The sequence below is a fragment of the Trichechus manatus genome, unplaced genomic scaffold (genome assembly GCF_000243295.1).
Source record: "Trichechus manatus latirostris isolate Lorelei unplaced genomic scaffold, TriManLat1.0 scaffold00077, whole genome shotgun sequence".
Classification (NCBI taxonomy): domain Eukaryota; kingdom Metazoa; phylum Chordata; class Mammalia; order Sirenia; family Trichechidae; genus Trichechus; species Trichechus manatus.
This window is the reverse complement of record NW_004444013.1, coordinates 7,226,152-7,242,436: the sequence shown is the minus strand read 5'-3', so window position 1 is coordinate 7,242,436 and position 16,285 is coordinate 7,226,152. Positions and strand designations below refer to the sequence as shown.

At 44.0% G+C, this 16,285-nt stretch overlaps 1 protein-coding gene and 1 long non-coding RNA gene across 3 annotated transcripts in view; both read right to left on the bottom strand.

Annotated features, from left to right (window-relative positions):
* GALNT17 (polypeptide N-acetylgalactosaminyltransferase 17) overlaps positions 1 to 16,285 on the bottom strand; it is a 628,291-nt gene that overhangs the window by 440,282 nt on the left and 171,724 nt on the right. The window lies entirely within an intron of this gene.
* On the bottom strand, positions 4,183 to 7,313 carry LOC111821329 (uncharacterized). The gene is made up of 3 exons (XR_002824768.1): positions 6,705 to 7,313; positions 5,595 to 5,658; positions 4,183 to 4,958 (listed from the first exon to the last, which is right to left on the bottom strand). It is a non-coding gene; the product is annotated as an uncharacterized LOC111821329 (long non-coding RNA).

Here is a 16,285-nt window from a genome sequence, read left to right as displayed (position 1 = left end):
AATGTATAGAGAACAAAGTTTATTAGCGGTCACCAGGGGCAGGACAGAGGTGAAGGGGGGGCAGTTAACAGTGATGGAAATATTGCATTAAGAGTAGGGTTGCACAGCCGATTATTGTAATTGCTGTCGCTAAAGTTGTACACCTGTAAAAAAAAGGCAAACTGGCAGAAGTTGTGACAGATACATTTACAAAAAAAAAAAAGAAAAAAAAACAGTGGCTGCTGCGGCTGCTTATGTACAACCAAAAACCTCATGGGATTCGGTTTCTAGGTTTGGAGATTTAGGGTCATGGTTTCATGGGACATCTCACCTATTTAGCCTAATAACACATTTAGTGCTTCTGTTCTGTCTTGTAGTTTGATGTGTAGTGCCTGGGGTCTTAAAAGCTCACAAGAGGTCATGCAAGGTACAACAATTGCTCTCTACTCACCTGGAGCAACACGGGAAGAAGGAAAGTGAGGAACAGGAGAAGGATATGGAATGTGTGGCTAACTGCCTCCATGAACAACTGCCTCCTTTGCCATGAGACCAGAAGAACTGGAGGGTGCCCAGCTACATTACTGAATATTTTGATCAAAGATTCCAAACAAGAATCCTGATCAAAAGAGGGAAAATGCAGAACAGAATTTCAAATTCTCATGGACTACAGACTTCCTGGAGCCATGGAAGGTGGATGAACCCCTGAAACTATTGCCCTGAGATAATCTTCAAATCTTAAACCAAAAACATCCCCTGAAGTATTCTTAAAACCAAACAATAGTTTGGCTTAACTAGTAAAAAATGTTGGCCTTGAGCATTATGCTCTTTTAAGAACTATATATATATATATATGGGATCAATTGACAACAGCAACTCAAAAGATTAGATAGGAACCTAAGGGGGCAGTAAATTTAATTTAATGGTAGAGGAACAACTCAGAAAAGAAGAGTAAGAATGGTTGCAACATTCAATGAATATAATCAGTGTCACTAAACCTACATCCACTACTCATCTGTCAGTTTGTCAGTTGTTTATTTTCCCGAAAGGGAAAAACACACTTGGCATTTCTCAAGCTGAAAGAACTAAAGAAAAAAACTCAAGCCTCAAGTTGCAATACTGAAGGATTCTATGGGCAAAATACTGAACGACGCTGGAAGCATCAAAACAAAATGGAAGAAATACACAGAGTCACTGTACCAGAAAGAACTATTTGACATTCAACCAATTCAGGAGGTAGCATATGATCAAGAACCAATAGTACCGAAGGAAGAAGTCCAAGCTGCACCGAAGGCACTGGCGAAAAACAAGGCTTTAGGAATTGACGGAATACCAATTGAGGTATTTCAACAAACAGATACAGCACGGCATCACGAGCTCCTCTATGCCAAGAAATTTGGAAGACAGCTTCCTGGCCAACCAACTGGAAGAGATCCATATTCGTGCCCATTCCAAACAAAGGTGATCCAATAAAATGTGGACATTATCAAACAATATCATTAATAACACATGCAAGTAAAATTTTGCTGAAGGTAATTTTAAAAAATCGTAGCAATATATCGACAGGGAAGTGTGAGAAATTCAAGCTGGACTCAGAGGATGTGGAAGGAGGGATACATTGCTGATGTCAGATGGACCCTGGCTGAAAGAAGAGAATACCAGAAAGATGTTTACCTGTGTTTTATTGACTATGCAAAGGCATTCAACTGTGAGGATCATAAAATTATGGATAACATTTTGAAGAACTGGAATTCCAGAATACTTAATTGTGCTCATGAGGAACCTGTACATGACCCAAGACACGGTCATTCCAACAGAAAAAGAGGATAGTACATGGTTTAAAATCAGAAAAAGTGAGTGTCAGGGTTGTATCCTTCCACCATACTTATTCAATCTTTATGCTGAGCAAATAATTTGAGAAGCTGGACTTTATGAAGAAGAACACGACAACAGGATTGGAGGAAGACTTATTAACAACCTGCGTTACGCAGATGACACAACCTTGCTTGTTGAAAGTGAAGAAGACTTGAAGCACCTACTGATGAAGATCAAAGACTACAGCCTTCAGTATGGATCACACCTCAACATAAAGAACACAAAAATCGTTACAACTGGACCAATAAGCAACATCATGATAAACAGAGAAAAGATTGAAATTTGTCAAGGATTTAATTTTGTTTGGATCCAAAATCAATGCCCATGGAAGCATCAGTCAAGAAATCAAAGGACATACTGCACTGGGCAGATCTGCGGCAAAAGACCTCTTTAATCAAAACCACAATGAGATACCATCTCACCCCAGCATTACTGGCACTAATGAAAAAAAAAAAAAAAACAGAAAATAACAAATGTTGGAGAAGCTGCGGGGAGACTGAAGCTCTTGCACACTGCTGGTGGTAACGCAATATGGTACAATCATTTTGTAAAACGATATGGCACTTCCTTAAAAAGCTAGAAATGGAAATACCATATGATCCAACAATCCCACTCCTAGGAATATATCCTAGAGAAATAAGAGCCGTCACACGAATAAACATATGCACACCCATGTTCATTACAGCATTGTTCGCAATAGCAAAAAGATGGAAACAACCTAGGTGCCCATCAACAGATGAATGGATAACTATGGTACATACACACAATGGAATACTACTCATCAACAAAGAACAATGATGAATACGTGAAGCATCTCACATAAATGAATCTACAGGGCTTTATGCTGAGTGAAATAAGTCAATCACAAATACTGTATGAGACCACTACTATAAAAACTCATGAAAAGGTTTACACACAAAGAAACAATCTTTGATGATTACCAGGGAAGGGAGGGGACAGGTGGGAGGGAAAAACACTAAAGAAACAATAGATAAGTGGTAAGCTTGGTGAAGGGTAAAACAGTACACAATACTGGGGTAGCCAGCACAACTAGCCCAAGGCAAGGTCATGGAAGCTCCGCAGACACATCCAAACTCCCTGAGGAACCAAATTACTGGGCTGAGGACTATGAGGACCATGGTCTCAGGGAACATCTAGCTCAACTGGCATAACACAGTTTATAAAGAAAATGTTCTACATTCTACTTGGGTGAGTAGCGTCAGGGGTCTTAAAAGCTTGTGAGCAGCCATCTAAGATAGTCCACTGGTCCCACCCCGTCTGGAGCAAGGGAGAATGAAAAAAACCAAAGACACAAGGGAAAGATTAGTCCAGAGGAGTAATGGACCACAACTACCACAGCCTCCACCAGACTGAATCCAGCACAACTAGGTGGTGCCCAGCTACCATCACTGACTGCTCTGACAGGGATTGCAATAGAGGGTCCTGGACAGAGCTGGAGAAACATGTAGAACAAAATTCTAACTCACAAAAAAAGACCTGATAGAGACTGGAGAAACCCCAGAGTATGGCCCCGGACACCCTTTTAGCTCAGTAATGAAGTCACTCCCGAGGTTCACCCTTCAGCCAAAGATTAGACAGGCCCATAAAACAAAACGAGACTAAAGGGGCACACCAGCCCAGGGGCAAGGATGAGAACGCAGGAGGGGACAGGAAAGCTGGTAATAGGGAACCCAAAGTCGAGAAGGGGAGGGCAACCAATGTCACAAAACGATGTGTATTAATTGTTTAATGAGCAACTAGTTAGCTCAGTAAACCTTCATGTAAAGTACAATTTAAAAAAAAAAAAAGACCTCTTTAAAGCGTTAAAAAGCAAAGATGTCACTTTGAGGACTAAGGTGCACCTGACCCAAGCCATGATATTTTCAATCTCCTCATATGCATGTGAATGCTGGGCAGTGAATAAGTAAGACCAGAAAAGAATTGATGCCTTTGAATTATGGTGTTGGCGAAGAATATTGAATATACCATGGCCTGCCAGAAGAACAAACAAATCTGTATTGGAAGAAGTATAGCCAGAATGCTCCTTAGAAGTGAGGATGGTGAAACTTCCTCTCACATACTTTGGACGTGTTATCAGAAGGGACCAGTCCCTGGAGAAGGACATCATGCTTGGTAAAGTAGAAGGTCAGCAAAAAAGAAGACCCTCAATGAGATGGACTGACATAATCGCTGCAGCAATGGGCTCAAACATAGCAACGATTATGAGGATGGCACAGGATCAGGCAGTGTTTCAATTTGTACATAGGGTCACTAGAAGTCGGCACCTACTGGATGGCACCTAACAACAACAAGATAGTACATGCTGAGACTGTTGAACTGGTGCATGTTTTGCTGTGTATATTCTCAACAACAAAATAAATAAAATTTTAAAAAAGAAAATCTGATGAATCACAACAAAAAACTGTCCAATATAGTGTTAGGAGATGAACCCCTATGTTCAAAGGTACTTAAAATACACAGTGGCCAAAACAATGGACTCCAGCATACCAATAATCTTGAAGATGGTGCAGGATCAAACAACATTTGGCTGATCAGACAAAGGTTTTTGGTTGAGTGAGTGGAATATCTCCACAATCAGAAGGAGGCAACCCTGGGACTTGATCACAGCCCACAGGGGAACATGGTGTTTACGTGTACCCAGGCAGTGATTGTACAGATTATACGATACAAGTTTAACAAAGCTGAAAACCAGTTGCCATCTAGTCGACTCTGACTCATGGCAACAGCAGGGGCGTCAGAACAGAACTGTGCTCCATAGGGTTTTCAATGGCTGATTTTTCAGAAGTCGATCACCAGACCTTTCTTCCAAGGTGCGTCTGGTAGACTCGAACTTCCAACCTTTTAGTTAGGAGTCGAGCATGCTGATCGTTTACACTACCCAGGGACTCCAGTTGACAAAATTAGCTCTCATCAAATGGGTAAGGGGCTTACAGATTTTTGCAATAAGAATGAACACTGGGGATGCCAGTCTGAAGGCAAGTACAAGTGAACAGCGAAACTTGGCAGGGTGGATGCTTTGCTGCCTGCTGTGAGCTTCTGTCTTCAGCCACTATATGCTGTAAAAACTGTGACAATCAGATGCAGATCTGACAAGATAAAACGGAATCGTCAGGAAAAGTACTGAAATAAGGGGGCAGATCCACTATCAGGAACAGTGACCCTCACCCTAAGAATATATTGTGCCTTGAGCTACTAGCTAAAGATGGTAGGAGGGCACCCCACTAAGGAAGACATTTTAAATGAAACACACAGACATTGAACACGCAATGTTTTCACTGATATTTAACATTATACTAGACACTATCCAAGTACCTTACAAATTTTCCCCAAATTCAATGATAAAACATTTTGATTCCCATTTAAGATTTCTTACTCAACAGCAAAAGAGAAGAAGCCACATTAGGGAAACACGCTTTCAGCTGCACCAAAAAGAGCTGAACTACTGCACAGAAAACAATCTGCAAGAAACTAAATGCATTTATTTGTAGCACATCTCTTTAGAAAACGTAGTGAAGACAGAGGTGTCGATTTGAAGAGAGAAACGTGAGGAAAACGTAGGCAGCTTGGGAGGTTAGCTGTGCGGCGGGATGCAGGCTTCTCACATGCTTGTGAAATTTGCTAGATACTATTTCCACGATGAAACACACAAAGCACCATATTTTGTGAGTCAATTAACAAAAGATTTACAGTACATGCATATCTTTAACTAAATGACTCCTTACAATGAAAATCTTGTTCCAGGGGAAAACCATCCTGGTGTCGATCCTGATGGAAGGGCTGCTTTGCCTGGAATTAGAAAGGGTTGTGGGGGCGAGGTGAGAGAGAGCACAAGTGAGTTTCCTTCACTCTATGGGTTCTGGCAAGTTACTACAGCCAAGGGCCCAAAAGGCTTCAGGGTATCAATCGTAAAACCCAAGGTATTTAAAATGGAGTTCCTGGGTGGCGCACGTTAAGGCACTTGGCTGCTAACCAAAGGGTTGGAGGTTTGAGTCCACCCAGGAGGGCGTTGGAAAAAGTCCTGGTGATCTACTTCCAAAAAATCAGCCATTGAAAACTTTATGGAGCACAGTTCTATTCTGACATACACGGGGTTGCCATGAGTCCGAATCACCTCAACAGCAACTGGTTTACCAATTTTTCACATCTTTATAATACTTCTTTAATAGGATAGATAGTGACCTAAATCGCTTGAAACACCCAGAAGTTTGCTGGTTATCTTGTGTTAAAGAACTTTAGGAGAGTCAAGAATTTAAAAATAAATTCAAACCCAAAAACGCACTGCTGTCGAGTCGATTCCGACTCGTAGCGACCCTATAGAGCACAGCGGAACTGCCCCATAGCATTTCCAAGGCTGTAAATCTTTATGGGAGCAGGCTGCCACATCCTTCTCCCGCAAAGCGGCTGGTGTGTTTAAACTGCCAGCCTTGTGGTTAGCAGCTGAGTGCTTTAACCACTGCACCACCAGGGCTTCAAAAATAAATTAGGCATTATCTAAAAAAAAAAATCCTGATCTTCTGTTAAGGGCGATGAAAAATTGTGAAAATGTAAAGTGATGATTTCATAACATGGTGGACATAATTAATGTCGCTGACGTGTACAAGTAAAAAACACTGAAATGGCAAATGTTTTGTTATATATCTATTTTTACCACATTAAAAACAATTCAAAATTTCAGGATTTATTCTTAGATGGCAAGTTGCGATCAAGAGTATATGTCATCCAACACATATTTTCAGAAAAAAAAACAAACACACTAAATTTGTTCCCTCAAGGTAAAGACGACATTTTAACGATGAATGAGAAAGTAACCCTTTCCCAAAAAAAAAACCTACCATTGGAGAGGCATTTTCAAAATGGGTGTTTGGAAATGTTTCCATGATTAATGACTTGAGGCTGAACACACTGTCATTTGATTTATAAAAACTTGTATCTGCACACATTAAAAACTTGGAAATAGATTTTTCTAGCCTTTTAAACATCTTCCCAATGAGGAGTTTTAGCAGGTTTTGAACCCATTTGTTAAAAATATTAAAATGCAGGCTCTTTCGGTGACTCTGCAAGGACAGCTGACTGACGTCATGAGAAATGGAAATTTACTAGCTGAATTTCAACGAAAACTTCTGCTTAATACCTGGATGCGACTGAAAAACAAACAACGTGATTTAGCCAGCACCCCCAACGATGAACAACTTCCACTTGGATCTACATGTATTTTTCAGCTATGGAAATCAAGCATAAGTGAGTTAAAACCAGACATTTAAATTACGGTATCCCAGAGCATTAAGTCAAGATTTTGAAAATAATCGAATATATTCACCAACACTGCTCTCACTGAAAATATAACTAGCAACGTTGTTTTAGGGGAGACCTGGGAGACGCAGGTTCAATTCCCGGCCAATGCACCTCATGCGCAGCCACCACCTACCTGTCCCTCGGTGGAGGCTTGTATGTTGCTGTGATGTTGAACAGATTTTAGCAAAGCTTCCAAACTAAGACTAGACTAGTAAGAAATGCCTGGTGATCTACTTCCGAAAATCAGCCAATGAAAACCCTATGGATCACAACGGTCCAATCAGCATGGCAATCCCGTGTACAAAGGAACAAAATGCTACCGGTCCTGTGCCACCTCCATGATAGACTGCTGACTGGACCGTTGTGATTCATAGGGTTTTCACTGACTAACTCTCGGAAGTAGATTGCCAGACCTTTCTTCCTACTCCGTCTCAGTCTGGAAGCTCCACTGAAATCCGTTCAGCATCATTACAACCCACAAGTCTCCACTAACAGATGGGTGGTGGTTGCCCATAAGGTACATCAGCTGTGAACAGAAGTCATCAACCGTTCTCATTTTTTGCTGGTTCCTTCCAGGTCCTGTCCAGATGTATGTGCCTTTATTTTATATATAAATCATTTAAGTTATGCTTATTTTCACTTACTTATATCAGCCTTAGAACAAATCAGTCTTAGAAGAAATACAACCAGAATGCTCCTTAGAAGTGAGGATGGCGAGCCTGGGGCTTGCTTTGGACACAACATCAGGAAAGACCAATCTCTAGAAAAAAGGACATCATGGTTGGTAAAGCGGAGGGTCAGCAAAGGCGAGGGAGGCCCTGGGTGAGATGGATTGGCACAGTGGCCAAAATAATGGACGTAAACACAGCAACAACCTTGAAGATGGTGCAGGATCGGGCAACGTTTCATTCTGCTATTCGTAAGGTGGCTAGGAGGTGGAGCCAAACGGATGGCAACTGCCTACAATAACAACATCGTAAAAGACCTTTATTTCACATAGCTACATGTTTCTACATGGTATTCAGAATTATAATCTTAAGGAATACACAATAGCTTATTGAACCACTATTCCATAATTTAAATGACCATTTCCTTCCTGTGGGTCTTTTAGGTTGCTTCCAGACACCGGGTATTAAAAGCAATGAGGCATTTCCCTGCATGTGGCACTTTCTCTCCTTGCAGATTGATTTCCCCAGGATCAATTCCCAGAAGGAAGATTACAATTTCAGATGGTATGAAATACTTCTATGGCTCATGATGTGCACTACCAAATGGTTTTCCAAAAGTGTGATTCTGATACTTCAAGGCCACCAGCTGGATGGGAAGCCCTGGGGTCCAGGCAGCCTCTCAACCATCTTGGGCAGTAACAGGGAACATCACGTTGCAAAAAAATTCTACTCTCTGCAGACTTTTCACTAATTCACACTGTTGTTGTTAGCTGCCACTGAGTCAGCTCCTGACTCATGGCGACCCCATGCACAGCAGAATGAAACACTATCTGGTCCTGCACCATCCCCATGATCAGTTACAGATTGGACCATTGTGATCCACAGGGTTTTCATTCGTTGATTTTGGGAAGTAGATTGCCAAGCCTTTCTTCCTAGTCCATCTTAGTCTAGAAACTCCACTGAAACCTGTTCAGCATCCTAGCAATAGGCAAGCCTTCACCGACTGATGAGAGCTGGTTGCACGCACTGGCCAGGAATCGAACCCAGGTCTCCCACATGGAAGGTGAGAATTCTACCACTGAGCCCTCAATGTCCTCAGTTCACACTAGTTTTCTCCTGTTGGTTTCCCCCATTTTTACTTAGCAATTTCTGGACTTTTTTCCCAAATGTTCCAATCTCCAGAAAGCTAACTTAAAATTCTAATTTACACACAGATCTCACTTTAATTACCTCTAGCCTTTGCCCACCAGAGAGCCAGAAAATGTAAACACCTAACCAGTTTAGTCCCCGGCGTCCAGAGGACTGTTAGTCTTCAGAGACCCAGAACTAGAAGTTGCACACAAGCCTGTGGTTCCTCCGGGGCTCACACTCTTTTATGACAAAGTAGAGTTTCTACAACTGTCCTGGCCCAGTGCTGCTTACTTTTCTGCCTGAGTCCTTCTTCACCAACAGCCCAAGACAAAGCCATTTGTTTCACGTGTCACAATTAATGTGCACAGCTTCATACCTGTGGAGTCCCTGGGTGGCACAGATGGTTAACTCACTCAGCAGCTAACCAAAAGGTTGGAGGTTCAAGTTCACCCAAGGGCATCTTGGAAGAAAGCCCTGGTGATCTACTTTTAAAAAACCAGCCATCGAAAACTCTATGGAGGACAGTTCTACTTTGACACACATGGGGTCACCAGGAGTCAGAATCCACTTGTCGACAACTGGTTCTTTGGTTAACTGGAACTTCACATAAAGGCATAAAGGTTCCCTCCTTTATACTCGTGAGTGACAGGCAGTGCAAAATAAAAATGGCAGCAACAGTCTGCCCTACAAAACTCCGAGACGGTTTTTAAAATAGCCTTTTTAGCACACATTTTATTTAGCACGGCCCCCACGGAATCTTCCCACCTACTGTATGTCATGGGTTCCATTAGAAACACTCTGATTCCGGTCACATTATTTGTCAGGGAAGACAAAAGTTCTACCGGAGTGGGTGGAAGATGTGGGTGAGTGGGTGCCAGGGAAGGAGACTGTAATGACTGGGCTATTTGTTATCTGTGAGCCAGCAAAGAACACAAACACATGCACACCTGGGAGTGTCTAGGGTGGGGCTGTGTGACACATTCTAATTGCTTTTCCATAGAAATACTAACTTCTTCATGGGGACCATCTCAAAACACAAACGGGTTTTTTTTTTTGTTTGTTTTTTTGGTGGAGGGGGGCTCTAATCTTGGCAATGTTAGGGATCCCACTCTCTGCCTTCATTCTAAGATCTTTGTCCCCACAAGGTTCTCATGGAATCTCTCTTTTAATCCTTCCCACAAGCCTAAGCAGTTGGCACTTCTATTATCCCTATTTTACAGATGAGGACAAAGGGTCTGGATAACTCGCTTAAAGTCACACAGTCAAGAAGAGGCAGAGTCAAGATTCAAACTTTCTGACTCCAAAAATTCAGCTCCTGACCACCAAGCTCTCCTAGGAGACGACCAGAAGAGCTGTGAAACCAAATGCTTTTCATCAGCTGCGGTTGAGTCATGGTGGCCCCAAGCGTGTCAGTAGAACTGGGCCCTGTAGGGTTTTCAGTGGCTGATTTGTCAGAAGTAGATCACCAGGCCTTTCTTCTGAGGCACCTCTGGGTAGCGGTTGAAGGGTCGTGGATTTCTGCTTGCTGGGAAGAAAACCTTTGTCACAATTAAGACCGGTAAACAACGTACTACATCAAAAGGCAAGGAGCTAGACTTGTCAAGAACAAAATTCATGTCAATAACTCATGTCAGTAAAGGGTAAACTAAATAGATGAGTTAGAGTTAGTTCTTTCTAACTCTAAGATTCTGCCACAAACTGCAGAAGGAAGGAAGTTAATCTGCAGTAGTTGCGTCTTTACCTGGGGTGGTGACTCATTCAACCACGTAACTCAATGAACACTGGGTGCCTTTGACACATTAGGCCCAGTGACAGCCACCCAGGGAGATGTTAATGGGTGTGAGTTAGTACACAAGTTCCACTGTGTACGAGTGACTGGAAATTTGTTCTTGTTGTTGTTAGCTGCCCTCAAGTCGGCTCCGACTCATGGCAACCTTACGTACAACAGAACAAAACACTGCGCGGGGCCTGCCCCATCCTCATGATTGTTGGAATGTTTGAGTCCATCGTTGGAGCTGTTGTGTCAATCCGTCTCACTGAAGGGTTCCTTCATTTTTGCTGACCCTCTGCTTTACCAACCATGATGTCCTTTTCTAGCAATTGGTCTTTTCTACTGATGTGCCCAAAGGCAGTGAGCCGAAGTCTCACCATCCTCACTTCTAAGGAGCGTTCTGGTTGTATTTCTTCTAAGACTGATTTGTTCATTCTTCGGGCAGTTTATAGTCAATATTCTTTGCCAACACAACAATTCAAATGCATCCATTCTTCTATCTTCCTTTTTCATTGTCCAGCTTTTGCATGCATATGAGGTGAATGAAAAGACCATGGCTGGGGTCAGGCATATAACACTGACTTAAACAAGGCACATGGCAGTGAGCTTGGAGACATCATCAGGGTCCAGGCTCTCCCCCAAGATCCCAATGTTGTTGCCCTCTTCCTTCCCTGTGGCCCAAGCTGGCTCAAAAGTATGTCTGCATTCCAGCCAGTGCGAAAGGTAAAGGAAAAGGAAAGCAGGCTCCTTCTCTCTAAGGGCAAGATGGCTTTTGTTCCCAACCCTATTCATTAGTCATGTGACCAAATCTAACTGCAAGGTAGGCTGGGGAATGCAGTCCTTTCTAGGTGGTCACGTACCCAACTACAGAGTCTATCTCCAGGGGAGAAGGGAGCTCCAAAACTAGGGGACGATTAACAGTCCCTGTCACAAAGGGGGATGGTGCAAAGGACGCATGACACCTGTCCCCAAGGAGCTTACTTACCCAAACAGCCTTACCATCGAGCCCCTACCAGATCAGCCAAACCCAGGAAGAGAGAGAAGATAAGAAGCTCAGCCAAATTTTTACCTGCTGGAACATGCTAATTATGTTTGCAAAACAAGCCTCTGTCTAAGAGCTTATGGAAGACATTACCATAAACACAGCAAGCTCAGAGCCAGTGAAATAGGATTGTTGTTGTTAGCTGTGGTCAAATCAGCTCTGATTCACGGCGACCCATACATAACAGAATGAAATGCTGCCCCAACTTCGTAATCGTTGGTATGCTCACGTCCATTGTTGTGGCCACTATGTATTTCGAGTGCCTTTCAACCTAAGGGGCTCATCTTCCAGCAATATATCAAGCAATATTCTGTTGTGACCCATAGTTTTCACCGGCTAATTTTCACAAGTAGATTGTCAGGCCTTTCTTTCTAGTCTTAGTCTGAAAGTTCCGCTGAAACCTGTCCACCATGGGTGGCCCTGCTGGTATTTGAAATATTGGTGGCATAGCTTCCAGCATCACAGCCAACTCACAAGCCATCACAGTGTGACAAGCTGACAGACAAGTGGTGGGAAATAGGACTACCTTCCCACAATGCCACTACAAGGTACATCTGATATCTGAGAATAAGGCTTATCCCTCCAGTCCCAGCTGAGGCAGCTGGGGCAATACATGTATCTCTGTCTATTTCAGGCCCTTCCCCGGGAACTGCACAGTAGCTACTTGGTAAGGACCCAAAGGAGCAAGTATGCTTTTAACGTTCTATCCTTCAAGGAAAAAAGTGGGAAATGTCATTTTTGTGTAACTGTGAGGCATTCTTTTATTTCAATATGTCTAAGGTCCCTTAAAACACCCAAACTGAAGAAAACTGAGTTCTAACTCCCAGTGATTCCAATGTAATATCAGACAAAGATGACAGCTGATTTTTCATAAACTGCAAACAGCCACTTCTCCTTACTTTGAAGTCACGTCACCTTGATGTTGCAGAGTAATAACATAAAAATCACTTCTCCAGCTCCACTCAGTATTAACTAAATGGATGGCTTAAATTTAAAAGTATGAGCTAGTAAAGTTATTTTTAAACCTGTTTCCAGCACCAAATCATGTGTTCTAGCTTGTCTGTCTCCCTGGTTTGGGGCCTGGAGTGAAAAACAATACCGGGCTATGTTTGGCTGTGCTACTTCAGACATGCGGTCTCTGCTCCTTTGGAATGAAAGGCCATGTGGTTAAGACATTATTGGGACTTTCTGCTAACGTTACTACTGTTCAGGGGCCCTTACAGAGGGAAGGGAAAGGACTTCTGTATTAGTTATCTGTTGTTGCATAAGAAATTACCCCAAAACTTAGTGTGGCTTAAGACAATAAACATTTATTATTTATTTAGGTCTCTGGGTGGCACCGTTTGTACTCATCTACTAACCTTAAGGTTGGCAGTTCAAACCCATCCAGTGGCACCAGGGAAGAAAGGCCTGGCAATCTGCTTTCATAAAGATTGTCTCATTGCCATCAAGTCAATTCTGATTTATAGTGACCCCATGAGTTACAGAGTAAAACTGCTCCACAGGGTTGGTTTTCTTGGTTGTAATCTTTATGGAAGCAGCCAAGAAGGCCATAAAGATTACAGCCAAGAAAACCCTATCGAGCACAGTTCTACTCTGTAACACATGGGGTCGTCAAGAGTCAGAATCGACTCAACAGCAATGAGGTTTTTTGTTTCTTATTATTATTGTTTGTTTCTATAGGTCAGAAATCTGGGCATGGCTTAGCTTGGTGCCTCTGGATCAAAGTCTCTCCTTGGGTGGAAATCAAACTGTCACCTGGGGCTGCAGTCTCATCTGAAGGCTCGACTTGGGGATGAGGGGGAATTATTTTGCAGGTTCACTCACACGGTTGTCAGCAGCCTTGATCCCACGCCACGCGGGCCTCTCTGCATTGCTGCTCATGACAACAGAGCATCTGGATTCTGCCAGGGCAGCCAGAGACAGCCTGCCCAAGACAGTAGCCACAGTCTTTTTATAACCTAATTTCAGAAATGTCATCCATCACTTCTGCCATATTCTATTAGAATACGAGTCAGTAAGGCCTGCCTACACTCAAGGGGAGATGATACACAAAGGCATAAATGCCAGGGAGAGGGATCATGAGGATCTTACAGGCTGCTAGGGATGTGGGCGAGGCTTTAACAATAAAGAAGGACATAATTTGCCTACGATCTGATGAATTTGACATTTCTGCCCCACTCCAGTGACTTATGGCCCTACTTCCTACTCTCTGGCCCCCCAAAAGAACGTACGAGTATGTCTGTGCATTGTCAGAAAGGCACTAGGTTCCCTGAGAGTTCTGGCAAGCAACGTGTGAAGTCCTGCCAGTGCAGTCACAAACCAAGACAAAGGACTCAGGCAAGTCCCTCCAGGACGCTCAGCGAGCATGGAGGAGAGACAGAGATAGAGCAGAGCATGGATCATTTCCTCCCCTGGCCTGGCTTGCTTTCCCTTCTCTCTCTAACAGTTAGATTATTATTTTTTCACAGCACGGCTGTCAGCCATTGTAGCAGATGCGTTTTTCATAAACACCATACAGACGGGCTGGGAGCAAGGTCAAGGGCAGGTGCCCCTGTTGAGGGCTGGCCTGGATTCTGAGTCTCTTGTTATTGCTGAAGATTGCCAGCCCAGCCAGGCGGCTTCATCCTGAAACCCAGGGGTGCTTGGCGGCAGAGGGACCACTAGCTCCTTCCCCGGTGAGGTGGCAGGAGCTTGGGGCAAAGAAATCCAACTGCTCGCCCCTCGGAAGACTGGTGAATGAGGCAGCCACCCAGGATGTGGTGTAGGGAGCTCTGATAACGCACCCCAATAAGGAGATTGTGTCCCCTGGAAGTGAGGCTATAAGAAAACAAACCCGCTGCCATCACGTAGATTCCAACTCATGGCATTCCCACGTGTTACAGAGCAGAACTGTGCTCCATAGGGTTTTCCTGGCTGTCAGCTTTATGGAAGTAGATCGCCCGGTCTTTCTCCCATGCAGCTGCTGGGTGGCTATGAATTGCCAACCTTTAGATTAGCAGGCGATCGCAAACCACGATAAGTATGGCCATACTGCTGAACGCATACCCATTGTCCCTAGAAAGGAGCAGCCTGCCTGCTGGTGCACAATGTCTCAGGTTTCCCAGTTCAGACTTCTGACCTCAGTTTTAGACCAGTCAAAAAGAAGGTGGCCTAAGAGATGAAGCGTATGAAGCCTTGTCCACCATTTAAACGTCCAAGTGAATGGGTTTGTCAGCTCCTTTCCTGAGACAGAAGTTTTTGAAGGGCAAAACAGATTAGAGGACTGTTTTTGTTGTTGTTAGGTGCTGTCAAGTCAGTCCCAACCCCATGTACAACATAGCGACCCCATATACAACAGACCAAAACACTGCCCAGTCCTGCACCAACCTCACAATCATTGCTATGTTTGAGCCCATTGTTGCAGCCACCGTGTCAATCCATTTCCTTGAGGATCTTCCTCTTTTTTGCTGACCTTCTACTTTATCAAGAATGATGTCTTTCAAGTTCCGGCAAAATGGCGCTCTAGGTAGAAGCACCACGCCGTCCCTCCACAGCAAAGATCCGAAAAACTAAGCCAAACAGAGAATACAACAATCTTGAAACCCTAAAACATCAAATGAAGAGATAAAGAACTCAGCCAAGCACCAAATGGAGTGAGAAAACTGACAGAGAACGGAGAGCAAGGAGAGATTCATGCAGAGGTCCCCTACCAGCTAATGCAGCACGGATCCACCATCTTGGACTCCTATCGGATACCAGCAAACGGGGCTACGAGAGAGCAGCCTCACGGAGCATCAGGTGGGAGACAAAACAACCGATGATTTGCGGTGTGCAATTTCCCACCCCCCACCCCTCTTTGCCCCAGCTCGGCCTCCTCTGCTTCCCACGGCCACGGTCTCTTGACCGAGAAGCACCGGCTGCTTGGATTCCACACACCCAAGAGGGCAACTCTCTGGGTGCCATTTGTTGGCTGCTGGTGTTGCTTTTTTCTGCTTTCTTTTGATTTCTTCCTTGCCTCTTGCCGTCTCTCCCTCCTTTCACTCGAGTGCCTCGCTCCATGCGCCATCTTTGCTTCCTCCTGGGGGCCTGCAGAGCGCCGGCGGTTTGTGGTATACACTATCCCACTCTCTGCCCTTCTTCACCCATACTTGGCCCCCTCTGCTTCCCGCGGACGCAGTCTCTTGTCTAGAGACACCAGCCCGCGCTGGCTGGCTCTCTGAGTGCCATTTGTTGGCTGCTAGTGTTGCTTTTTTTTTTTTTTCTGCTTCTTTTGATTTATCACTTGCCTCTCGCCACCTCCCCCACCTTTCACTCGAGTGCCTGGCTCTGTGCGCCATCTTTGCTTCTTCCTGAGGGGCTGCGGAGCTCCATTCGAGTGTGGAGCTGCTTCCCGGTCTGGGCTACCGCGCTGGTGGGATCCTGGGGCTTTTCTTCGTTTTGAATTGTTTGTTTTCTTTTCCTTTTCTTGAGTTAGGAGCCCTTTCTGGCCAGGCGGAGCTGCGTGGCAAGGAACTCCCCTTCAGCTTC